Raw genomic sequence first — 27776 nt, forward strand, 5'->3', positions numbered from 1 at the left:
AAGACGATTGAGATTATACTGCACATTCGAGAGAGATTATTGACAGCACAGAGCCTCCAGAAGAGTTATACGGATCGGCGACGCACTGAGTTAGAGTATCAAGTGGGAGATCTAGTGTTCCTGAAGGTGTCACACTGGAAGGGTGTTATCCGCTTCAAGAAGCGGAGAAACCTGGGCCCCAGGTTCGTTGGCCCTTTTCGAGTTTTGGCCCATGTGGGTAAGGTGGGCCACTAGAGTAGCTGAGGTAGATTCATAATACCTTCCACGTTTCCTTGTTGAGGAATTGTATAGTTGATGAGACAGTTGTGGTCCCTTTGAAGAACATTCAAGTCGATGATCACCTGAATTATGTGGAAAAGCTTGTATTCATGTTGGATCGAAAAGTGAAAACCCTGAGGAACAAGGTTGTGAACTTGATCAAAATTCAGTGGGAGCATCGGAGAGGCTTTGATTGGACGTGGGAACCCGAGTCCGAGATGCCCTTGAGTATGAATTTGAGGGCAAAGTCTAATTCTAGTGGGGGAGACTTGTTACATCCTGATTTTTTTAGGTAATTTAATCATTCTTGTATATTTATTATAAATGACACCTTTTTACCTTGGAAGAAAATTCTCATGATTTTAGTCATACATCGGTCGTACGTAAGGGTATGCGCAGCATACCCATGCATTGTAAGGATCACGAGTGACTATCTAGTACGTTGGGCGTACATATGGTACACCGGGAGTACTAGCCTAGACTCCAAAACCCTAATTTCTTAGTCACTCTCTATATAAAGAACATTATGTCCTCTTTTGGTTGCCCTTATCAGCCTCCAAACCTTCCCTAAAACCTAATCCTGAGTTTGAGTGTTGTTTGAGCCTTGCAAGTTCATTTGGGTGTTTTTGATGCATTTAGTTGAAGAAGGAATCTAGAGAAGAAGAAAAGGGTGTTAGCAAGTTTGTAGATCCAGAAAACTTCCCTCCTTATGTATCATTATCAAGTATAAAGTTTGTACCTTGAGAAGTCTTTCATTAGATCTCTATGCTTGAAGTTTTAAGAGTTTTGTCCCCAAAGATTGGGCCTTTATGAGTTTGGGGCACTCCAAGGGTTTGTAGTTATCCTTTAATGTATTATAAGACGTGTGGATGCATAAAAATGGTAGCTTGATCACTTCTAGTACTTCATCTATGAGCAAAATGACTTAGAATGTGTTGGGAGTTTATGAATGTTGCTTTGGGGCTTTTATAGCCATGCAAAGGATTAAAGTTGATAACTTTATGGTTTTAGACGTATAAGAATGTCCAGATTTGTGTTTGCGAGTAAATGTCTTAAGGGTTTAAAAAACAACTTTGTAGAAATGGGAACAAATGGAATATGTTGGGCATACTCCTAGCTACACCCCCATAGCCAATCCTAGCCCCTTCTTTTCACTGATCAAAGATGTACGCCCCACGTAGGTTGTGGTACGCTCAGCCTACAAGTTGAGTGATGATTTTGTTGACTTTGACCCTTGGTCAAGATTTTGCGGTTTTGGATCATAAGAAGGGAAAAATTGTCATTTTCCCTAAGAAGGTTTAACTGTGGGTTTTTAACCTTCATTATTAATTAGGGTTAGTTATTTTGTTGACTAGGTGGAGTCTAGATCCGGAAGTTCGGGTACTAGGTTTTCATGACTTCAGTATCAAGTGAGTCTATCTATTATGATAACTTTATGTTATGATATTTATATGTGACTGGGGCTGCTGATAGCCAACCAGGATTGCTGATAACCCACCGGTCATGCTGTTAGCGCAATGAGACTGTTGATAGTCCTTAAGGTTGCTAATAACCCATAGTTGTTTATGTATGTTATGTTGTATGTCGTATCTATGGGAACATACTAAGCTTTATTCTTACAATTGTTTATGTATATGTGGCAAGTACTTCTCAGCACCGTGGGAAGGCGAATGTCTGATTGTACACACACGCGCTGGGGGAATTACTACTAGTAAATGTTTATGAACTCAGATAATTATAATACTAGTTGTTTTGGGATAATTAGGTACTTGATAAATTGGTTGTGAAACTCTGATTTTGGTAATTTAAAAATGAAAAATTTTGGTCTAAAATTTTGAGGTGTAACATTTCCTTGATGTTGATTATGATGATAAAATCATCCTAAACGGTGGGCAGTTATAACATTCTCATTTTTTTGTTTATAATTTTTTTTCCTTCTAGTGCAAATTTTGAAATAAAATAAATTTAAATAATAAATAAAATTATATGTAAAAGAGTAAATTACACAAATGGTTCCTATAGTTTGGGAAATTTTATGGTTGCTCCCTAACTTTTTTTTTAACTCGGATTGTCCTTATTTTTTTCTTTTTGTTATGTATTTGGTCACTTAAAGACATGAAACGACTGTTATACCCTTAATGATAGTTTTTTAATTTCTTTATAATTATATTTTATTTATTATATAAATTAAAATCATCAAATAAACCCACTCCACCCTCATATAGACTCCCTAAAAGCGATTGTTGGTATCCCACACCATAGTCACCATATATAGACTATGGTCGCTGTTGGAGACCACCACTAACTGCCTCTTACCCTATAGACCATCTCTCACCATCTACCACCTCTGTACTCTACATTTCTCTCATCTACCCATTACCGCCAAAATCGTGAATTCATCGTCGTCGTCCACTCTCACAAACTAGGAACCCCCCAAACCTACCCTTTTCAGCTATCTAAAGGGGTAAGATCGTGAAACCCTCCACCCTTTCATGGCAATCTGTTCTACCAGCTTTTTTGCCACCGACAGTTTTTTCGGTCACCATCCCTACTTTTTCAGTTTCAGATGTTGCCACTATCACCCTTACTTTTTTTTCTTTTTCCAAAGGGAACCCTCCAACGACGCTGGTTTTTAGATTTGTTCAACACACTTATCACCGACTAAAATTTTCTTTTAGAAAAAGAGTGGCGATTTTGCAAAGTCTGGGCATCGATTTGCGTTCCAGTCATACTATGTTGACAACTAAATCTCTGAATACATCGTCGGTAAAAGAAATTATGCATGTTGTCATCTCTAGACACATAAATTATACACATATTCTTACTGTTTCTCCTTTAACTTTTACTCTTCTGTTAAGGTTATTATTTGAATGCTTATTGTTCAATTATATTTTTCTTACATGTAATCGAAGTCTTGGTATGTTTAGCTATGTAGTTAAAATGTAAACCAAGTTTATTAATATGTTCTAAATAATTGTAATATCCATTTGTTCGACTTCAAAACGTATTGGCTTCATTTTTGTGTTTTATTGGTGTAGCACTACAACTAAATTGTAACCTCAACAGAGAAGAAAAATGAGGGAGTGAGGTGGTGTGGTAAGACAGGTGTAAATATATTTTGGATGGTTGAATTGTAACCACCCGAAAATCAGTGGTAAAAATTTCATTTTTATTATAGTCAAAACAAAGATATCTTTAAATCCAAGTATTCTAAAACATTGCTAATTAAAAACATTCATCAGAGTTCATCCCATAATCACATAATGCGGAAAACACGGGTGTGTGCGCTGCGATCAAGCTGAGCCCTTCCTTTCCAAAAAAATGATACATGAAACCATAAACAAAAATGTAGGCATGAAGCTTAGAGAATTCACAAGATAATACCCCACACAATCCACATAATCACATAGTCATATTAGCTATAAAATCTACATAAACCACATAAGTCATGCATACAAACATATAAGGAAGCCATGGAAAGCCTCCAAGGTCTTACTTCAGGTGCCATAGGAACCCCTTCATGGTCTTAGCCCACTGTCATGGGAAGCCCCACATGGTCTTACAAACATATAAGGATTCCATGGAAACCATCCAAGGTCTTACAATGGGTGCCATAGGAACCCCTTCATGGTCTTAGCCTATTCCCATGGGAACCCCCACATGGTCTAAGCATGGAATTCCATGGGAACCCCCACATGGTCTGATATCCAAATGCCTAAGGAACCCCCTGGGGTCTTCCATGCAAGTATCAAAGAGACTTCTAGCATATCACATATCACATAAACAACTAGTATAACACATATCACATAAACAACTAGTATAACACATATCAAATAATGACCCATGAGAACCACCACATGGTCTTAACTAACTTCCATGGGAACCCCTGCATGGTCTTCGCATAAATACATAACATACTGACAGTACATTCGCAAGTAACCACTACATGCAAGAGTCACAAAGACAATTGTCATATTGCATATAACTAATTGCCATGGGAACCCCCACATGGTCATAACTAATTGCCAAGGGAACCCCCACATGGTCTTCAGATAAATACACAAGGTATCGATAGCACATTTGAAATAATCAACACAACTAAATAAATGGGTCGGCCTTGGTGCCTTCGACCTATTGGTATGGTGAGGAGACTCACCTCCCGTGAATGTTGAACTGACAGGATAAGATCAGACAAGTACCAACGCACAGCTCCAACTCAACTACCTATAATTATCATGTGATTAACTTGTCACAATCCCGAATTACCATAACTACCCTCAAAGTCAAGCGTAATCAACTCTAGTCAAATTCAAGGTCAACAGTCCATGTTGATCCTAACTCATCAAGTTCCTTCAGAGTCCATACAACCGAAATCATGAGTCAACTCACCGAGTCACTTCAGTAACTTGTCAAGTTCCTTAATGTCCAAGGGCTAAAAACTTTAAACCGAAATCTCTTAATCAGCTCATCGAAATCACTGTAGATCCCAAAAACAGAAAAAGCCTACCTAACTCATCGAGTTGGCTAAGCAACTCGTCGAGTCCATTTAGCTCTTTTTGTGTTCTGTCCTTTCCAGTGGATTCCAAGGCTCCAAATTATAGATCCAACCCCCTTATGGTGTAGTTACCACGTAAAGTTGAAAACATTACGTGCATGTAAGGCATCAAAGGATAAAAACACTTAATAAAAGCTTGTCAAGGAACTTAGACCATAAAGGTGGGCCAAGACTTGATAAAGTTGGCAGCTTTAATTCCCCAAAGGCCCTAAGATGTCCAAATTTAATGTCATATCTTCATATAATGTTCAAAACCAAGAATGGTAGAAAACTAGGCTAATAATGGTCATAAACTTTCATAGAAGAATATCTAAGCAATTGAAGGTCAAGGTTTCGATTTTATAACTTAAAATGGTTGCCACATCAGAGTCAACACTGGATCTACAGCCTCTCCTTTCACCTATTCACCAACCACTTGAAGCTTATTTACATAAAAACCAAAAAGGCACTCCTTAGGCCCTAACACACTCAAATGGAATATTAGACACAATTTAGGGTTTCTCTGGACAAGGGGGTTATAAGGGAGGCTACAAGTAAGGCTTAAGGGCCTCAAATAGAGTACAAACCCTAAAAATTAGGGTTTTCCTTTCCAGTGTCTACTCGTCGAGTTGGGGCCTTTCGATTCCTCGAGTAGGTTCTAATTCCCGCATCCCCATAAATGATCTCTACTCAACAAGTTAAAACTCCCCAACTCGTCGAGCTCCATCCCAAAAGTCTAAAAATTTTGAAACCTGAATAACACATAAACCCTACATTACAAATCTCCCCCACTTGAACTAGACTTCGTCCTCGAAGTCTGCTGATGCACTGGGTCTGGTTAATGCTTCCTCATCTCCTCCTCCGGTTGTTGCTCATGAGCCACGCCTGTGACTTCCATTACCTAGTATGACCCGACCGATGATTCCTATTTCCCTTCACTAATCTTGCTACCTTACTTCCTCATGGCCAGCATTTTCTATTTGATTACTAGCACTAACTTCCTCCCATGATTCAGATGCTCAATTTCCTGAATATCGACTATAAGGAAGTACCGTAGAGTCGTCGCCCAAACACTAACGTGGCTGATATATAGTATACACTATGAATCACTCTAAGCTTCCACAACAGTCCTACACGATGCATCGTCTTGCCCAACCAAGCTAAAATTTGACCGAATCACAATACTTTTCCTTCGGCCATGTTTCCAAAACCGGGTTTCACCCCTCAAGTCGAATCCTTGATAGTACATCACCCTCGATAAAAATTCGGTATCCAACTCTTACCAATAACCGGAAAACCATTCTGAACCCTACGAATACCAACACCCGACATCCCGAGAGACACTTCAGTCATCCTGATCATTCAATGGCTTTTTAAAAAGGCAACACGACCCAACCACACCTAACTCTCTCCAATCCTGATTACCTCGGTGTTACCAACTAAGTGAATCCACTTACCACAACCGGATGCTGTAACGCCTGTGTTTCTGGGCTTGTCATTAATGTTGATATAATAGTCTAGGTTAACCTTTGTAACCTGTTCTAAAATAATAAAGATGTATTATTTTAGTATTATGTGTTTTGTGCTTAGTTGTGTGACTTAATTGAATTAAGAATAAAAATAAGAGTCAAAATGAAATTTTAGATAATCTCGATATCTATGGATAATGTTGTAGTAGTTGAAATGAGGTTTCCGAATATATAAAGAATGCCAAAATCTGAGTTATAACGAAGAACTTAGGACCTGTTGAAGTTTCGCGACAAAACCGACAACGTTGAACGACGTAAAAAGTGAAATTTACGTTAGAGCGATATTTAGCCTTAGTGATATACACAAAATTTGTAGAGTTCGTTAAACCGAGAGCGTGCATAAAAAGAACGCCCAAATCGGACTTTGTATGAGGAGTTATGATTTTTCGAAGTTTCAACTTAGCAGTATGCAGCCCGAATACTCAATTTGAGATCAAGCGGTTTTTAGCCAAAACAATCTAAACGAGAATCGAAGATCTCGTTAATTGTAGTGAAACGATGAAAAGATAGGCAAAAACGAACGCCGGATGAAGAAGTTATGAATTTTTAATGGAGTTTTCCTGTCCCGGCCTACTAAAATAATATAATAAAAAAAGTTCAAAATTAGCCAACGGAGTCTAAACGAAAGTTGTACAGCGTAGTCTCACCTACGCGTGGATATAAAGAACAACGAAAATGGAGGTCGTATGAGGAAGATATGAATTTTTGAAGTTTGTTAAATAATTAAAATATAAATTTAATTATTAAACCCGATATTATCCGAAGGGGAGTCACCGGACTTATCTGGGTTATGCCCAGCGTAGGGCTGTACGCCCAGCGTAAAGCGAAGCATGATGCACCTCGCACTCAACGACTTCGGATACGTAAGCAGTGACGAACTTCCAAGGCGTACGTCCCGCGTAGAGCATTACGCCCAGCGTAATGCGAGGCCTCAGCCTCCTATAAAAGGGCATGCGAGGGCAACCTAATTCTTTTGCCAAATTCTCTTCTCTCTCTCTCTCTCTTTCGTTTTGAATCGTTTTGCATGCCAGAAGTATCCCAAAGCCCCGGTATCAATCCCGAGCCCCGAAGCAAATCCCGAAGCCCCGAAGATCCCGAGAGGTGCAATTCCTGAGTCGAAGCTCTGCCCGTGAGGAGCCTGGTTTTTTTTGAAGATCTTCCAGATCTGCCGAAGAATACTACTTCTACAAGCCGTAGTGTTATCCGATCATCTTCTGATCATGTGAGTGTGTGGTTACTTTCTTCTAACGCATAATTATGAAGTATTTTATACAAAATACGTGTTATGTGTATATTTTTTTGTTATATGCGTGAATGTGTATTCACTTTCATCTATCTCATAGATATGATTTAATCTCTATGAAATATGTGTTATGTGTATGTGTCTCATCTGTTGTTTGGAATATGTATTGAATGAGAATGCTATACAGGTTTTAAACTATGTATAAAAATATATATTTTTATCTACTAATATGTCTGGTAGAACATGAGTAGATAGTTGTGTGATAAACAGATGAGAGGCCTCGATGTTGTTTTTGATTTAGTCATCTAGCGGAGTTTAGATGATGACCACAGAACTTTTTAGACAGTCTTATGGAACGATAGCAGGTTCGCCACATGTAGGTGTTAATGAACTTGGGTGTTCATTCGTTGTACTCCATGCCCCTCATGGTTGCCTTATTTGACATATATTGTCGGGAAACCCCCGAATGCATGTGTTGTCTCCCCGATGAAATATTCTTAGACTGGGTCCCTTGTGTTAGTTGTTTTAGGGACGTAAAGTGAGAATAAAGGGAATAGGTAATTGGGTTATTGTTGGTTGGTGAAATTAAATATAATTATTTACTGTGGGTTGAAAACCCTATATGCTCACCAGGCTCCCAAGCCTGACCCACTCAGTTTATTTGTATTACAGGAAGTGGCGCAAGGGCATAAGATGGATGAATCATTAAGTTGTTTTGCTTACAAGTTTGTATATGTATATATTTGTTGAACGACTTGTAATGTTATCGTTTATGCTTTATGGTCTGTATCGGAACATGACATCCCGAGTTTTGATTACATAATGAAAATACATTTCTTTATGAAATGCTTTGGTAAATATTGTTTTATCATACTTTGTCTTTGGGAACAAATTCCGCAACTTTTTCAAATCAAAAGGATTTACTCTGAAATTATATTAAAAGCATAAATGAAAAATCGGTCTTTTCTGGCCGTGATTTTTGGGATGTCATAGTTGGTATCAGAGCATTAGTTTAAGCGAACTAGAAATTTGTAGGATTTCTAGACTTCAACGTAAAATGCTAAGTGAAATTTTGAGATGTGTGTTTGTTATGTTTTAGACACGGGCAACAGTTCATTTTAGGGAAGTTGCCTAAAATGCTTTTATGTGCTAAATGTTATATGTTTCCATATATGATATTATTTATTCGGACCTATGGTCTGTTGCCAACCGGATCTGGAAACCTTATGTGTGTAGGATTCTAAGCTTACGTCTACGATATTAGAACTAACATATAAACGTTTCGGAGTGATAAGGATGATTTGAATATCTATCGTGAATAAAGATCTAATTTCACCTTCTCGGTGTATAGATAAAAAGTGGTGAGAAAAAGAAGTGCAGTTCGAAATGCTGATAAAAACAGGAATCAACCACCAGTGATTGAGCAAATACATGTCGTAGCAGCAGCACCTGAGCCGATAACAATGGATGGTGTACAATTGATGATTCAGACGATGTTGAATCGTCAGATGGATGAAACGAGACGTTTGCTTCAACGGAATCGTGAAAAACTGTTAACTCAAGTGGAAGAGCCCAAAGTGAATGAAGGGCACTCGAAAGGTGAAAACTTCAGTGGGTCTGTTGGTCAAGCCAACCCACCGATAGTTGGTGGAAGGAATGATGGAATGGGATGCAAGTACAAGGACTTTCTGACTTGCAAACCATCAACCATCACTGGAAACGAGGACCCGATCGGAGTGATGGATTGGATCTCCGAAATGGAGTTAGCCTTCATGACTTGTGGCTGCAGAAGCAAGTTGCAGACTACCTATGCAGTGCGTCGGTTCCGAGGTGGAGCCGTTCGTTGGTGGAACACTCTAGGGAAGACTTTAAGCCCTAATCAACCACTACAATTGTCATAGGCAGAGTTCTTCGCGCAGTTCAAGCGCAATTTCTGCTCGGTTCAAAATCTATTGGAGTTGGAGAACACGTCTCTGACATTAACAAAGGGCAACATGTCGGTTGATGAATACACAAATGCTTTCACCGATAAAATGGAGTTTTCCTTCTACATCGTTCCAGATGAGCTGACAAAGGTTGACCGGTACGCAAAAGGACTCTCAGGGGAGTACGCAGTGCCAATTCATCAGGCACCTACTCTAGAGGCGGCTGTTTGGGCTGCCAAGTCTGTTGAGGACATGATCAAGGGAAGATCCGCCAGCAAGGTTGAAGTTGACGAGAAGAGAAAGTTTTAAGGACTTTAGGAAATATAGTGAGGATGTAACCTGCTACAAGTGAGGAAAAATTAGGAATTTTTCCAATGAGTGTCCGTCCAACAAAAGGATGTGTTTTGGTTGTAATGAAGAGGGGCACATTTTGAAAGACTATCCGAAGAAGAAGGAGGCAGCTAAGCCCAAAATTCCACCAAAACCAAAGGCGAAAGCCTTCCAGATGACACTTGAGGATGCGAAAGATGAAGTTGATGTCGCTTCAGGTACCTTTCTCGTAAACGAATTACCTGCTCAAATTTTGTTTGATTCTGGATCCAACTACTCCTTTATTTCGCATGAGTTTGGTAGAAAACTAGCTTTGCCTATTGATAGACTAGATAATGCTTTATTAGTCGAAGTTGCTAGTGGCAAGTTTGTACCTGTTAGCCATCGCATGAAAAACATCTTAATCGACTTGAATGGGAATAAGTTTCACGAGGAATTATTGCTTATAGAACTAAATGGTTTCGACATCGTGTTGGGAATGGATTGGCTTAACGCCAATGACGTTGAGATATTGTGCAGAAAGAAGATAGTAAAAGTAAAGCCGCCGGGGAAAGAGTCATTTATGGTGTACGGAGACAAATGCAGAGTAAATTCTGGAATCATTTCCCTAATGAAAGCCAGAAAGTGTTTGACAAAGGGATGTACATCATATTTAGCATTCGTGATCGATGCTAAGAATGAAAAGAATGTGATGCAGAGTATTCCAGTGGTGTGTGATTATTTGGAAGTATTTCCCGAAGATCTTCCTGGATTACCACCTGATAGACAAGAGGAGTTCAGAATAGACTTGTTACCAGGAACCACGCCAATAGCAAAAGCACCTTATTGATTAGCACCGACGGAGATGAAGGAGCTGATGAGGCAACTTCAGGAGTTATTGGACAAATGTTTCATTAGACCTAGTTCATCACCCTGGGGAGCTCCAGTGTTATTCGTAAAGAAGAAAGACAGGAGCATGAGAATGTGCATCGATTACAGAGAACTGAACAAGGCAACAATAAAGAATAGATATCCGTTGCCAAGGATTGATGACATGTTTGATCAATTGAAAGGTTCGAGCTATTTTTCGAAGATTGATCTAAGATCAGGCTATCATCAGCTAAAAGTCAGAGAGCATGATATTGAGAAGACTGCATTCAAAATTAGATATACACTACAAGTTCTTGGTTATGTTGTTTGGACTAACCAATGCTCTAGCAGCATTCATGGATTTGATGAATAGGGTTTGTAATCCATTCCTTGATAAATCGGTGATAGTATTCATAGATGACATTCTGATTTATTCGAAAAGCCAAGAGGAGCATGACAGACACTTGCGAGAAGTGTTAGAAGTCTTGAAGAAGGAGAAGTTGTATGCAAAGTTCTCCAAATTTGATTTTTGGATTCCTGAAGTCCAATTCTTGGGTCACATGGTCAACCAAGAAGGGATAATGGTTGATCCAACAAAGATTGAAGTTGTAATGAAGTGGGAACAACCGAAAAGTTCCACGGAGATCCAAAGCTTTTTAGGATTAGCCGGATATTACCGAAGGTTTATCCAAGGCTTTTCTTCAATCGCTACTCCATTAACAGCTTTGACCCACAAATGAGCTACTTATGCTTGGAGTGATAAGCATAAAGAAGCATTCGAGAAGCTAAAGAAGAAGCTATGCGAGGCACCGATACTTTCTCTACCCGATGGAGTGGAAGACTTCGTTGTTTATAGCGATGTGTCTAGTGTTCGATTGGGTTGTGTTTTGACCCAAAGAAAAAAGGTGATAGCATATGCATCTCGACAGTTGAAGGAGCATAAAAAGAACTACCCTACTCACGATTTGGAGTTGGCAGCCATAGTTTTCGCTCTGAAAATCTGGAGGGATTACCTCTACGGCACGAAGTGCAAACTTTTCACGGATCATAAGAGTCTCTAATATCTCTTTAATCAGAAAGAATTGAATATGAGACAACGACGCTGGCTAGAGTTACTTAAGGACTACGACTGTGAGATACTTTACCACCCTGGTAAAGCTAATGTTGTTGATGATGCTCTCAGTCAGAAAGCCAATCTTGAAAGGAAGAGGCCAAGAGCGTTGAGAATAGAAGTTGTGTCGACAATTATGGAGAGTATAAAGAAAGCTCAAGTGGAAGCTTCTGAGAAGAATGACCGAAAGGAGGAACTTTTGGGTAAAACATTAGTGTTCGGTATAAACAGTCACAGACTAAAGGTCTTACAAGATCGGATTTGGGTACCTAAGTCCGAAGGAATTAGAGATCTTCTGATGGAAGAAGCTCACAAAACCATGTACTCGATTCATCCTGGTAGCACTAAGATGTATAGGGACTTGAAACCCTACTACTGGTGGCCAACGATGAAGCTTGATGTTGCAAAGTATGTGGCCGAGTGTGTGACTTGTGCGAGAGTCATGGCACAACATCATAAACCATACGGGATTTTAGAACCTTTACCTGTGCATATCGGTAAATGGGAAGACATTGCGATGGATTTTGTCACCAAACTACCCAGAACAAAGAACAGTCATGACATGATTTGGGTGGTCGTTGATCGCTTCACTAAGAGTGCGCACTTCATAGCAGCCAATGAGAAATGGTCTATGGAAAAGCTTGCGAATTCTTACATGAAGGAAATTGTGAGGCTTCACGGTGTTCTGTTAACGATTGTATCGGATCGTGATAGTCATTTCACCTTAAGGTTTTTGAAAAGTCTACAAGAGGAAATGGGAACCAAGTTGTGTTTAAGTACAGCTTACCATCCGCATACTGATGGTCAGAGTGAAAGAATAATACAAACACTTGAAGATATGCTGAGAGCATGTACCCTAGAATTCCTAGGTAATTGGGATGAACATTTACCTTTGGTAGAATTTTCCTACAATAATAGTTTCCACTCGAGCATAAGGATGACACCTTATCAAGCTTTGTACGGACAAAAGTGTCGTACGCTGTCTTGATGGCTTGAGGCTGGGGAAAAGCAGTTTATGGGACCCGAGATGGTTCATCAAACTGCTAAAAAGTTGAAAATAATTAGGGAAAGAATGTTAGCAGCTCAGGATCGTCAAAAGAGCTATGCTGACAACAAGCGAAGACCGATGACTTTTCAAGTTGGAGATTCGGTTTTGCTTAAAGTCTCGCCATGGAATGGACTTATAAGATTTGGTAAAAGGGGAAAATTAACTCCAAGGTTTATTGGACCGTTTAAAGTTCTTCAGAGGATTGGGAACCAAGCTTACAAGCTCGAATTACCCGAAGAACTGAGTGGAATTCATAACACTTTTCATGTGTGTTATTTGAGGAATTTCACGGGAGAAGTTCCCGACATGATTCCACTTTCAGAGTTAAGAATCGATGAGAACAAAAGGTTGATTGAAGAACCAGAGGCAATTGTTGACCGAAAGACTAAGAAGTTGCAACGCAAGATGGTCAAGTTAGTGCTTATCCGATGGAAACACACGAATGGGCCAAATCTCACCTGGGAGCCGGAGAGTGACATGATGAGTCGCTACCCGCATTTGTTCGTTGATGTGTGATTCCGGGGACATAATCATTCTAAGGTGGAGCGAATTGTAACGCCTGTGTTTCTGGGCTTGTCATTAATGTTGATACAATAGTCTAGGTTAACCTTTGTAACCCGTTTTGAAATAATAAAGATGTATTATTTGACTATTATGTGTTTTGTGCTTAGTTGTGTGACTTAATTGAATTAAGAATAAAAATAAGCATCAAAAAGAAATGTTAGATAAGCTCGATATCTATGGATAATGTTGTAGTAGTTGAAATGAGGTTTCTGAATATATGAAGAATACCGAAATCTGAGTTATAACGAAGAAGTTATAACCTGTCGAAGTTTCGCAACAGAACCAACAACGCTAAACGACGTAAAAAAGAAATAAATGTTAAAGCGATATTTAGCCTTAGTGATCTAAACGAAAGTCGTAGAGTTCGTTAAACCGAGAGTGTGCATAAAAAGAACGCCCAAATCGGACTTCGTATGAGGAAGTTGTGATTTTTCGAAGTTTCAACTTAGAAGTATGCAGCCCGAATACTCGATTTGAGATCGAGCGGTTTTTAGCCAAAACAATCTAAATGAGAATCGAATATCTCGTTAATTTTAGTGAAACGATGAAAAGATAGGCGAAAACGGACGTCGAGTGAAGAAGTTATGAATTTATAACGGAGTTTTTCTATCCCGAACTACTAAAAAAATATAATAAAAAAAATTCAAAATTAGCCAACGGAGTCTAAACGAAAGTTATAGAGCGTAGTCTCACCTATGTGTGGATATAAAGAAAGTCGAAAATGGAGTTCGTATGAGGCAGATATGAATTTTTGAAGTTTATTAAATAATTAAAATATAAATTTAATTATTAAACCCGATATTATCCGAAGGGGAGTCACCGGACTTATCCGGGTTACGCCCAGCGTACAGCGAAGCATGACGCGCCTCGCACTCGAGTACTTCGGATACGTAAGCAGTGACGAACATCCAAGGCGTACACCCCGCGTAGAGCATTACGCCCAGCGTAATGTGAGGCCTCAGCCTCCTATAAAAGGGCATGCGAGGGCAGCCTAATTCTTTTGCAAAATTCTCTTCTTTCTCTCTCCCGTTTTGCATCGTTTTGTGTGCCAGAAGTATCCCGAAGCCCCGGTATCAATCCTGAGCCTCGAAGCAAGTCCCGAAGCTTCGAAGATCCCGAGAAGTGCAATTCCCGAGCCTAAGCTCTACCCGCGAGGAGCCCGGTTTTTTGAAGATCTTCGAGATCTGCCGAAGAATACTACTTTTACGAGCCGTACTATTGTCCGATCATCTTCTGATCATGTGAGTGTGTGGTTACTTTCTTCTAACGCATAATTATGAAGTATTTTATACGAAATACGTGTTATGTGTATATTTTGTTGTTATATGCGTGAACGTATATTCACTTTCTTCTATCTCATAGATATGATTTAGTCTCTATGAAATACGTGTTATGTGTATGTGTCTCATCTGTAGTTTGAAATATGTATTGAATGAGAATGCTATACAGGTTTTAAACTATGTATAAAAATATATATTTTTATCTACTAATATGTCGGGTAGAACATGGGTAGATAGTTGTGTGATAAACAGATGAGAGGCCTCAATGTTGTTTTTGATTCAGTCATCTAGCGGACTTTAGATGACGACCACATACTTTTCTAGACAGTCCAGTGGAACGCTAGCAGGTTCGCCACATGTAGGTTTTAATGAACTTGGGTGTTCATTCGTTGTACTCCATCCCCCTCATGGTTGCCTTATTTGACATATATTGTCGCGAAAACCGTCGAATGCATGTGTTGTCGCCCCGATGAAATATTCTTAGACTAGGTCCCTTGTGTTAGTTGTTTTAGGGACGTAAAGTGAGAATAACGGGAATGGGTAATTGGGTTATTGTTGGTTGGTGAAATTAAATATAATTATTTATTGTGGGTTGAAAACCCTATATGCTCACCAGGCTCCCAAGCCTGACCCACTCAGTTTATTTGTATTACAGGAAGTGGCGCAAGGACATAGGATAGATGAATCATCAAGTTGTTTTGTTTACAAGTTTGTATATGTATATATTTGTTGAATGACTTGTAATGTTATCGTTTATGCTTTATGGTCTGTATCGGAACATGACATCCCGAGTTTTGATTATATAATGAAAATACATTTCTTTATGAAATGTTTTGGTAAATATTATTTTATCATACTTTGTCTTTGGGAACAAATTCCGCAACTTTTTCAAATCAAAAGGATTTACTCTGAAATTATTTTAAAAGCATAAATGAAAAGCGGTCTTTTCTGGCCGTGATTTTGGGGATGTCATAGATGTCGAACACCTGCATTCAGAATATTAGATTCTTGTCCATTTGCTGAACTGACTAGCAGCCTCACACTCGTTCCACGCGGCCTTCGAAAGAGGCCTCATCTAGCAATAATTTTTCCAGTTATATCTCCACTCATGCCCCTAACGACCTCCCATTCCAACCTATCGAATCCATATGTCAAATCCTGACATCACAAAATCTGACGCTACAAGTGATTTCTACATGACTGCAGATAACATTACATCACAATCAACCTTATGCGGTCCATCGTTTCCTTAATCCCATGACTGTCAAGGTTTTCCCACAACCTTATCACTGGATCAACCAGTTCTAACCCATCTGGGTAATTTCGTAGCCCAGTCTGTGGAATTCCATGCCCTCACTGTTTCACCCAAACTGATGGGTACTACTACTCTTCTCATGATCTAACACCACTCCCATACCATCTATCATCCTAGTGAAAGCTACGATTACCTTCGCAGGCTTACAACACTCTAACGCTATCTATCAACCTTCTTAATGCTATGGATACACCCACACACTTACAACACTTCCAACACTATCAGGAAACCTTATGAATACTAGGGCTACGCCCGCAGACTTGCAACACTTCTAACAATATCGGGAAGCCTATTGAATGCTACGGCTACACTCGCAGTCTTACAACACTTCCAACACAATCTAAGAACCTTGTGAATGTTGCGGCTACACCCGTAGTCTTATAACACTTCCAACACTATCTGGGAACCTTGTGAATGTTACGGCTATCCCGTAGTCTTATATCACTTCCACATTGACTGGTTGTAAGTGAATGTTACGGCTATCCAGCAGTCTTATTTCACTTTCCACGCTGACTCCACCTCTGATTACTAATTTGAATACACATGAAGTCGAGAATACATACACGATCTAATATCCTAAGCTGAACTCATGTCCTGACTGAAATCCCTAACCCAGTTTCCTATGGAATGAAAGCAACCATCACGAGAACGCAATCTCAATGTTGGCGAGTCTCCCGACTCCTAATTTACTCTATTCTAAATCCATATAGTTGATTAGGCTGTCTTTCTTCCTGACAAGGATGCAAAACTTATCCTAGTTTCACCCCTATTTCTACTCCTGAATACCTGATTGATTCTCCCCCACTTAGATTCGACTAAGTCTTCACGGCACGTGAGAATTAAAGGATTCCCAATCCTTCTTACTCCCTAATAGTCCATTGTCGACAACATGTGCTTACCCGTGCTAACGAATAATTACCAGTCAAATCCTAAGATCATCCATCCTCTGAAATCTTATAGTGTACTCTTAAATAAAGGTCCGGTCCGACACCTCAATCCACTTCTCATGCTACTATATCAACTCCTTAATTTAGCATGTTGGCGACTAGGAAGCTTAACCTTTACCCTGGCCGACAAATCCTTGTGCTAACTTCCATTCTCTCAGAACCACTGAACTTTAATCAACCGCAACCCATGAGAAAATACAATTTCCTTGGAACCACTAATGGTTATAGAACCCATACGACTACACTCGTATCTATCTGCTACCGTTCCTCTCCTGGTGGCGATAGTGCTAAAACCCAGAAGTTCTCCCATAGGCAACCGCCAATCATACCAGAACAGATGATGAAACCACTACATCCATTGATATGGGTGGACTACCTCAAAGAAGCTAACCATAAACCTCCTACATAATACCCTTGACCAATGTCTACTATGAACCAAGAGAACATTGAACACCCTGAACTCAGTGATATGTAATTGGCATATGAAATTCCTTGAAAATATAGTCCAAGCACAAGCAAGGAAATAAACCCCTAGATACATTTACCCAAAACTCAGTGAGATTCCAAAACAATACAACTGTTGATTAAGAGTAATTACACCATAATTTAATTACAGATACGGGAATTCAAACTACATATCAGTGATCTATTGCGGGTCATTCTTGACTTCCTATAGAAGTAATTGTGATGAATCCTGAGCTGCCCTAACCACTATGTGGGGGTAATTCACCTTGATATGAACAGGATGATGACAACGATGTCACAAAACTACCTCCAACGTGCATTCTTGGCGATTGTGACCCTTCCACCTGCACCTTCTTCACTTAGACCTGCTACGCACATCCTTTTGTACCCCTTCGTCTTTTGTACAACCACCGTGACTCCTCAGGTTTCTAACACTCGCTGCAGCTGCACCAAACTGCTCGGTTTGTCAACCTGGACCATGTTCCCGCTTCCTCTTCCCCACCTGTCCATCCAAATCAATATCCTTCTCCTGAGTTAACCTTATTACCTCATCAATCATCTGAAAAGTCAAGGTCTGACTTTGGAATTTAGCGATCAACCAATCAGTGATACGCCCAATGATGTCGGGTAACTCCTCGTGTAGGACTCATGGAACCTCCACGGTGATCTAATAATGTGGTAGACTCTCCTGAAGACAAGGTGCATAACCCACCTCTAATCCCAAATGACTCGAGCAATCAATAGGATCCTCCTTCCAGAAGGATTCCCAGAATCCATAAGCTTCGGGCTCCAGATGAGCCCCCAACTGTCTTGTCATAATCTCGGTTTGAAAGGCCCTGATAGGACTATCCAACACCTCCAAAATCCCCTCCTTGATTGAACCAAAGATTATAGGGGTCTGCTCCAAAATACTACAGGTAATCTCCAACGAGATGAACTTCTGCATCTTTATGCTAATCGACTTAGCACCTGCACCTGATTCAGAACTTGAACCAGAACCACCTCCCTGAGTGCTCATCACAAACTGGAAAACCACAAAACCACTGATCAAAACATACACATGGATTCTCCTCCCCGAAACTTCTCAAATTCTCCAAGAGTCTCCCCAATTCGAGTATGGATCTTGTGCTTTCAGTAGTATGGGCCCATTACTACCTTCCACACCTATCCATACTTTCCTCAGTAATCCTCCCGAATCCTCCAAGTCACTTCCTCAAACTGATTCACCCAAGTCTCGCTAAACCTCACTACTAACCCACTGAAACATATCCTAGGCTTTCCTAAGTTCCCAAACCCACCCAGTCCTTAGCTGGTGAAAGATTCCTAGTAATATCAACTAGCTACCTTTTATGAATATAGCCACATACAACAGAGATCGGATAATCCTTCGAGCAATACACTCAATCCTAGAATGGTTAGACTCAACCGAGAGCTGTGCAATAGGCCCAAATCCATCACTCTGATATTATCCAGCATGTGCCATATATGACCTAGAATATTCACTTAGTAGCTAGCTCACATTGCTTGAAGTCCCACAAAGCACAAAGCAAGCATCATTCGGACAATGGAAAACTAACCAACATATTCCAATCAAGTAATTCTATCCACCCATACAATTCACAATCAGGTAAAATCTATCACCAATCTCATCCTAGGCTTACCCTAGGGTAATCTCTGACCCATGAACCATCATAGAACAATCATCCCGCATACCACAACTCATGTTGTCCACATCCATCCATCCTTACTGTTGGCTTCCTTATGCATGCAAATTATACACAAAATGGGATATAAGGCCAAATACATTATTTTAAGGCTTTAAGATCCTAACTATATACAATTTTTAAAGCATACACTTAGCAGTTACTAATACCAATAATCATTCTCACTCTAGCATTACATCCAGTGTTCCCAAGGCTACAAGCACTACATATAATGCCAATCTATCATTGGCTACTAAGCACTAGGATACAAGTCTACCAGCTCCTACAACATATAAAGGCATCTCCCCTAGCCCTAACTAGCATGTGATTCACAGATTAATATGTTAAGTCATAATAGGTACATATGTGGATTTTTTTAGGGGCACTTACTTGATCTAGGCTGATTGCATGCACCACACCTTCTCTTATCTCAAAAAAATTATTTTCTTGAAAACATTTTTCTTTTGAAAACTTTACAGATCCTCAATTTGAGTTCAGACACACCCAAGAGTATGTCTCAATCCCTTAAACCAAGGTTGTGATACCAACTTGTAACGACCCAAAAATCAAGGGTAAAAATTTCACTTTTTATTATAGTCAAAACACAGATATCTTTAAATCTAAGTATTCCAAAACATTGTTAATTAAAAACATTCATCAGAGTTCATCCCAAAATCACATAATGCAAAAAAAAAAAAGCATGGGTGTGTGCGCTGCAATCAAGCTGAGCCCTTCCTTTCCAAGACAATGATACCAGAAACCATAAACAAAACTTTAAGCACGAAGCTTAGTGAGTTCCCCAGAGCAAACCCCACACAATCCACATAATCACGTAATCATATTAGCTATGAAAGCTACATAAACCACATAAGTCATGCATACAAACATATAAGGAATCCATGGAAACCCTCTAAAGTCTCACTCCATGTGCCATAGGAACCGCCTCATGGTCTTATCCCACTACCATGGGAATCCCCACATATTCTTATAAAAATATAAGGATACGTTGGAAACCCTCCAAGGTCTTACATTGGGTGTCATACGAACCCCCGTTATGGTCTTAGCCCACAGTCATGGGAAGCCCCACATGGTCTTAGCCTGGAATACCATGGGAACACCCACATGGTATGATATCCAACTGCCTCGGGAACCCACTGTGGTCTTCCATGCAAGTATCACATAGACTACTAACATATCATATATCACATAAAAAACTAGTATAACACATATCAAATAAACAACTAGTATAATCACATAATGTGCCATGGGAACCCCCACATGGTCTTAACTAACTGCCATGGGAACCCCAACATGGTCTTCATATAAATACATTACATATTGACAACACATTCGCAAGTAAACATTACATGTAGGAGTCACGAAGACAACCGACATACTGTATATAACTAATTTCAATGGCAACCCCCACATGGTCTTAACTAACAGCCATGGGAACCCCCACATGGTCTTCATATAAATACACAAGGTATCGATAGCACGTTTTTAATAATCACCACAACTAAATAAATAGTTCGGCCTTGGTGCCTTTGACATGTTGGTATGGTGAGGAGACTCACCTCTCGTGAAAGATGAACTGACAAGATAAGATCAGATAATTCCCAATGCATAGCTCCAACTCAACAGCCTATAATCATCATGTGATTAACTTGTCACAATCCCGAAATACCGTAAATACCCTCAAAGTCAATCCTAGTCAACCCTGGTCAAAGTAAAGGTCAACAATCCATGTTGACCCCAACTTGTCGAGTGCATCCAGCAACTCATCGAGTTCCTTCATAGTCTATACAACCAAAATCCTGAGTTAACTCGCCGAGTCACCTGAGTAAGTCGTCGAATTCCTTAATGTCCAAGGGCCGAAAACTTTAAACTGAAATCTCTTAAGCAGCTCACTGAAACCACTCTGGATCCCAAAAAAGGGTAAACCCTACCCGACTCGACGAGTTGCTAACGGATAAACCCTACCCGACTCGTCGAGTTGGCTAAGCAACTCGTCAAGTCCCTTCAGCCCTTTTTGTGTTCAGTACTTTCTAGTGGAATCCAAGACTCCAAACACTACTAGAAAAACAGCCTTTTACGACGCTCATTGCGCGTCGTAAAAGGCTCAGACGACGCGCAAATGCGCGTCAAGGAAGGCCATGTCATAAAGAGAGACGACGCGCAATTACGACGCGTGTTTACGATACGCAATGCGTATCAAGGAAGGCCCTGTCATAAAGGAAGACGACACGCAATCACGTGTCGTAACCTTACGACACCCGTATTAATGACACGCAATGCGTATCAAGAAAGGCCCTGTCAAGAAAGGCCATGTCATAAATGAAGACGACACACATTTTTGCGTATCGTAATTTTAATTTTTTTTTTTAAAAATTATTTATAGATTTACTGATTTTCAAATTAAATTTGCATTTCATGTCTCACAATACAAAAAATACAATACATTGCACAAAATTTAATGTCATACAAATAATCATTCCAATAATAGACAAATGTAACATTTCAACATTTTTTTATATAATTAACTAAATTATTAGCCAAATTTCCTAAACTACCAACATACTTTTCTATGAAGAGCATTAACACTGTTCTTTTCCATCAAAAACTTCAAAACCTGCATAATTAAATTAATGTTTAAATCAGCTACAGGTCAATAAGGTAGATTTAAACAAAAGATTTTCATAATTGTAAGATTCTACTTACCATTGTTGTTAATGACATTGAAAGAAGCAGCCCAACAAACACCCCCTCAGAAGGATTACTACCACATAACTGTTGATATTTGATACTTTATTACTAAATGAAACCAAAAACAAAGTTAAAAAGTAAACAAAATCAGAAGGTTTTGGCCAAACTTACAGAGGCTGTATTTCCAAATATTACTAAATGACATTGACTGAACCAGCTGCAGATTTACCATTTTGTCCCTATGAGATTCACTACAGAACACACTCTACAGTTTGTAAACTATAATATATATATGTATATATATATATATATATATATATATATATATATATATATATATATATACATATAATCATTGTCAAAAGCAAGAAATTAGAAGTGGAATGTGATTGCATATCATCAAAACCAACATTTTTACATGCCCATTTTTCCTAGTTTCTATTCACGAAACCCTAATCCATGAATGCTTGCTGGTTACAAAAGCCAACAAGTAGTAAGGCAGGCCTGCAACCAACCCATCCACATTTGTTTCACATAAAATAGCTACCTCATTCCACAATTACTAATATATATATATATATATATATATATATATATATATATATATATATATATATATATACACACACACACACACTTCAATTTTTTATGTCAAGTGATAAGAAATAAGATATGTTAAAAACGAAGTGCAAGACCATCTACAGCAGGTAACAAATTTTTTTCCAATCCATCACTTGTATGCCTAGTTCATTTATGAGAAAAGATAACATGAATGCTTTCGTTCATTTTAGAGTATGATAAAATAAAGAAGGTTATTAAGTGAGATAGAAAGCTGTAAACTTAGTTTTATAAGATGACAATTAAGCCTATCATCGATATATGGGACTAAATGTTTTTCCATGAAAAGTTTGAAAAACTGTATCATTATGAAAATTATCCCACTCTTGTGTTATTAGTAGGTTTTTCTGTAAATACGTGCAAAATGTTCGAGACAAATGTGGGTTCCAAAGACCTTAATCTTGTGGATAATGATCAAAAATTTGAAGTAAACAATGACTCATCTTCACAAGAAATCCCAAAGGATTTAGAAAAAGCAGAGGACAATCCCATGTCCACACCAGCCCAAGAGGTACTTCCTTTCTTTTGTAGATATTATCCTAATTTACTTATTTGCCCTTTATCACCATTACAAGGGATTTAGTTAAAAGTCTTAAATCATGTGCTTATTTGATCTTTAAAATTGTGGTTGAATAGTCTTTACTATATAATCTTTAAAATTGAAATTTCACAAAGTTCATTGTTTGCAGGAAGCTATAATCAAGAAAAAATATGGTGGATTACTACCAAGAAAAACCCCTTTAATCTCAAAGGTAATTCAATTTCCATTCTTTTTTTTTTCTCTAATTATGGAAGAAGAATACTAACAACTAATTTGTTCCCCAATCATACAGGATCATGATCGTGCTTTCTTTGATTCTACAAATTGGGCACTAGGAAAGGTACTTAAAATGATTTTTTTAAAAACTCTTGATCTATTTTAATAAAGTTTTGATGCTTCATTTTATTCTTGTCTTTTTTACAACGGGGGTCACAAAAGAGCAAAGGACCTTTAGAGGCACTACGCCCAAAATTGCAGGTATATATATATATATATATATATATATATATATATATATATATATATATATATATATATAATTTTGCATTATGTTATGACTCACTTCTGTTTGACTTGATGTTTTCTGTCAGCCTACGCCACATCAGCAAGTTCGTTCAAGACGATCATCCTACGCCCCTGCAGATATTATACCCTCTGTTGTATGATGGGAGCTGCTGTTTTGCAGCTGTTGTTTCATGACCAAGAAACACATACATGTCTCATGATATTATACCCTCTGTTGTATGATGGGAGCTGTTGGTTGCCCAATATAACAAACTACCCTGCAAAAGCATATTACAAAGATCTGAATCATTAACAACTACTAACTCACATTATCTTATTAAAGGATACTCAAGGGTAAACTAGTCAATAGAAGCAACAAAAAAACACTATACATATTCCTTGCATGCAGTTTAGATTTAGATGATATAAACTGCAAGTATGCTTGTTGCAATATACGAGAACTTAGATTCACCTTGGGAAGATTAAATCCAACAAAAAATATAGGAATTGTGAGGCACTCCAAGTAGAACCTGCTATACTACAACAAAAAGCCAGAGATGTTAGAATACATTTAATTAATGTATTTAATATTGTCAAGTGTTTGGTTGGCAGGAGATGAAAATAAATACAACAAAAAATTAATAATTTTAAAATTTTTACTTATGTGTAAAGAAAATTTCATTATTATTTATTTCAAGATACATAAAAGAGGGTATTCTGGTCTTTAAAATAAAAGGAGGAAGGACATGAAATTTGAGGATCAACTTTGGACTTCGCTGTGGACTATCAACACTGGAAACGTGTGGTTACCAACTCATACATGACCGGCTTAGGAATAAAGTGGTCCAATGTCAGGAATGTCATGGACATGCAAGCTGTCCAATGTCAGGAATGGCGGGTAAGAAAAACGTACATTTTTATAAAAAAAATGAAAAAAAAATCCAAGCGGTTGATTTTGTTTTCGTTTAATGGGCCAAGAAAAGGAAACAAGGATGTAACAAATAATGTTGAGGAGGCAAAAAAGGGTTCAAGGAGACATGAGATTGTGAAAAATAATGGATCAACGAATAAGAGTGTGCCACCTGTCGCAACAACCGTAAGCAGTGGGCTCAAAACGCAACTGCTGCTTCAACGTGTCAACAGTAAACGAGATTATTTTCTGCATAGTTCTAAAAACAAAAAAAGGAAATATTATTATATTTCATGTTGTATATATGGCTTAAAACGAAGAATATGCATACACCTTGCCATTTAAACATCCCTACTGCATTTGCAGCATCAAGCTCCACACTAAAACGTGATCTTGACATCTCTTGACTGCTATCCATGGGAAAAACATAATTGTTTCAGCATGAATGCAAGTTTTATAAAATTAAGAGAGTACTTACCAAAAATATTCATTAAGATCATCTTAATTTCTCCATGAAGCATGGCTTGCTTTGCCACCTTGATTTCTCCTGGCTTCCTGCCACCATTAAAAAAAAATAAGTCCCATTAGAAAAATAGATTTTTTCAAATTAGATGGTCAATGGATCGCAAGGTTAACAACAGTTATAAAGAGGTAAGTTGATAAAAGCAAGAACCTAATTTGTGGAGTAGAATCCACTAACCTCGATCATCATTCATCAAGCTGGGATTTATTATTATTATTATTATTATTATTATTATTTTTACAAATACTTACTTGTACACCATTGCTCTGATTCCACACAGTTTCCTACTTTCAAAGAGAGTTAGTTTATACACACAAAGTGTTGAATACATAATGTTATTTTCTTTTCTTTTCTACCATTTTACCCTTACATTCCAAAAAAACATATGCATCAATTTATTATTATTATTATTATTATTATTATTATTATTATTATTATTATTATTATTATTATTATTATTATTATTATTATTATTATTATTACAAATACTTACTTGGTAAAGTTTCTTTTCCAGGATTGTAATTGCCAACGTCCAAATCACATATATCATAATCATGCATTGAATCAGGTGCAATTCCTTCCTGTGAGATTTAAAAACTTTTTTGTGGTTAATAACGATAAAAAATCACATACAAATAATATCATTTCAAATTATTAATTTACCATTAGCAAGATCAAGAAAAAGGTCAGTCTGTTTGACTGTAACAGACATGGAAAATCCAATTGAAGAAAAATAGTCCAAAGATGTGGAAGCAGAACCATAGTAAATCTATGAGCCTTTAGAGAGCAAGATCACTTTATCCAACATGTGGTAGATCCGACTTTTGAACATTCAATTTTGACTTTATAAACAACCTCTTCAAACTGAAAAGAATGACAAAATCACCATGAAAAACATTTATATAATTAACTCAAAGAAATTAGCGGGTGGGGATGTAAAAAGACCTTTAATGTTATCAGGTATAAGGCTTGATCAGGTTTCACCATTGTTGAAAGTTCTTCTATTGGTTTAGTAATGGTGGTGGTTGTGGTCGTGTCTTCAGGGTTTAGAACCAGCGAGTGGAGGGCCATGGCAATTGGCCAAGTGGTAATGATGTCTATATGCTTTGCTTGAGTATGGCTGAAACCCCCATTTTGATTCCGCCACAACCACCACACAAGCTAGTGACCAGTTCACTTGGAAATAGATTAGGAAAAAAGCTAGCGCTGCACCCATCAACACAAATGGTGTGATAAAGTAATTCGAGTCAGGGAAGAAGAAGAAGAAGAATAAGTGAAGAAATTGTACGCGTTCCAAAAGTGAAGAAATCGTAGGTGTTACACGAAAAATTAAGATATCAGGGAAGAAGAAGAAGAAGAAGAAGAAGAAGAAGAAGAAGAAGAAGAAGAAGAAGACGAAGAAGAAGAAGAAGAAGAAGAAGAAGAAGAAGAAGAAGAGACTAGATGAATAACAGTAAGCACGACATACCTTAGTGCAACCAGAAGAGAAGAATCAGACCTGCTTCATTGAATAGAATGGGATATTTCTTGAAATCGGACCTAGGGCTTGTAAGCAGAACAAAAAATCATGACAAATCATGCTCAGTAAAGCATACCTTAGTTCAATCCGAGCTAGGGCTTGTAAGGCCCTAAATCGTCGGCGCTGTGTGGGATGAGAAGCTGTAAGGCCCTAAATCGTCGGCTCTAGGATAGAAGTAGATGGAGCATGTAAATTCTTCACACTTTCAAGCATAATTGTAACCCAATCGTCGGATCAAGCATAATTGTAACCCAATCATAGTCACTCAATGCGAAAATATGCAATTTTGGAACGGTGGAACTCTGTGGCGAAACCGATAGCAGCTTGGAACGAGATTCCAGTAAGCCAAATTCAAGATTCGTGAAATTCTAGGGCACACGAGGCTAAATGTTTCCTGAATTTCAGTCTACCGGAGTTCCGACACATAAGTCCGACTTGTACGCTTTCGGAGTTGTACTTCTTGAGATATTGTCAGGCAAAGAAGGCAAGTGAGGAACGAAGGAAGGAGTGTCGATAACTAGGCAAGGCGGCAGTCGAATCCATGGAAGGGGAAGAAAGGATCGTAATTAGGGCAAGAAGGAAACAAAAGTGGAGGACAAAAAATAAGGCGGGTGTTCAAAATTTTAGGGATTTCATTTTCCCCCTATCTACTAAACACGCTTTTCATTAAAATTATAAAGCGACACTCATAGAGGACCCCCATTTAAGATACAGCGCCCTCCGTGTTTTTAATTTTTTTCTCGTATGACGCTAATTTAAGGGCACGCAATAATGCGTGACCTAAATCCTTAAATTTTTTGAAGAGATGACACTTTTTTACCGTCACTCTCCATTGCGTAACATAAATCAATGAGTGTCGTGGTTTGCGAGTCGTAAAAGGCTATTTTTCTTGTAGTGAAATTATAGATCCAACCCCTTATGATGTAGTTACCACGTAAAGTTGCACACTTTACGTGCACGCAGGGCATCAAAGGCTAAAAACACTTAATCAAAGCTTGCCAAGGGTCTTGGAGTATGAAGTGTTGGATATAGTGTCTAAGTCCAGAACTTTATTTGGTATGTACTTGACCCGACCCGGCATGGTCCATTTGGGTTGCATGGCATTGCAATACTTGGATAGACAAAATGAGAGAAAGTACACTTGTGATTATTAATATATTATAAGTTCTAATATATTGATAATAGTATTATTTAATTAGTATTGATCAAGTATTAATCTAGTATTAATTTGGTGATCAAAGTGAGACTAATTAAATATACAGGGTTGATTATGACAATCATCAATTCTTTTATGGTGGATTAATGATCCATGGTTTATGGGTTTGGTTATAACCATATGGAGCTCCATGGATAG

The 27776-nt window shown here is 38.4% G+C and overlaps 1 long non-coding RNA gene across 1 annotated transcript; it reads left to right on the top strand.

The window, feature by feature from the left end:
* Window positions 1-22764: 22764 nt before the first annotated feature.
* Window positions 22765-23359, top strand: LOC145010093 (uncharacterized). Its single transcript, XR_013663864.1, has 4 exons — window positions 22765-22936; window positions 23115-23177; window positions 23259-23306; window positions 23354-23359. It is a non-coding gene; the product is annotated as an uncharacterized LOC145010093 (long non-coding RNA).
* The last annotated feature ends 4417 nt before the right edge of the window (window positions 23360-27776 follow it).

This window comes from Lactuca saligna, chromosome 8 (genome assembly GCF_052625555.1).
Source record: "Lactuca saligna cultivar CGN05327 chromosome 8, ASM5262555v1, whole genome shotgun sequence".
Taxonomy (NCBI): Eukaryota; Viridiplantae; Streptophyta; class Magnoliopsida; order Asterales; family Asteraceae; genus Lactuca; species Lactuca saligna.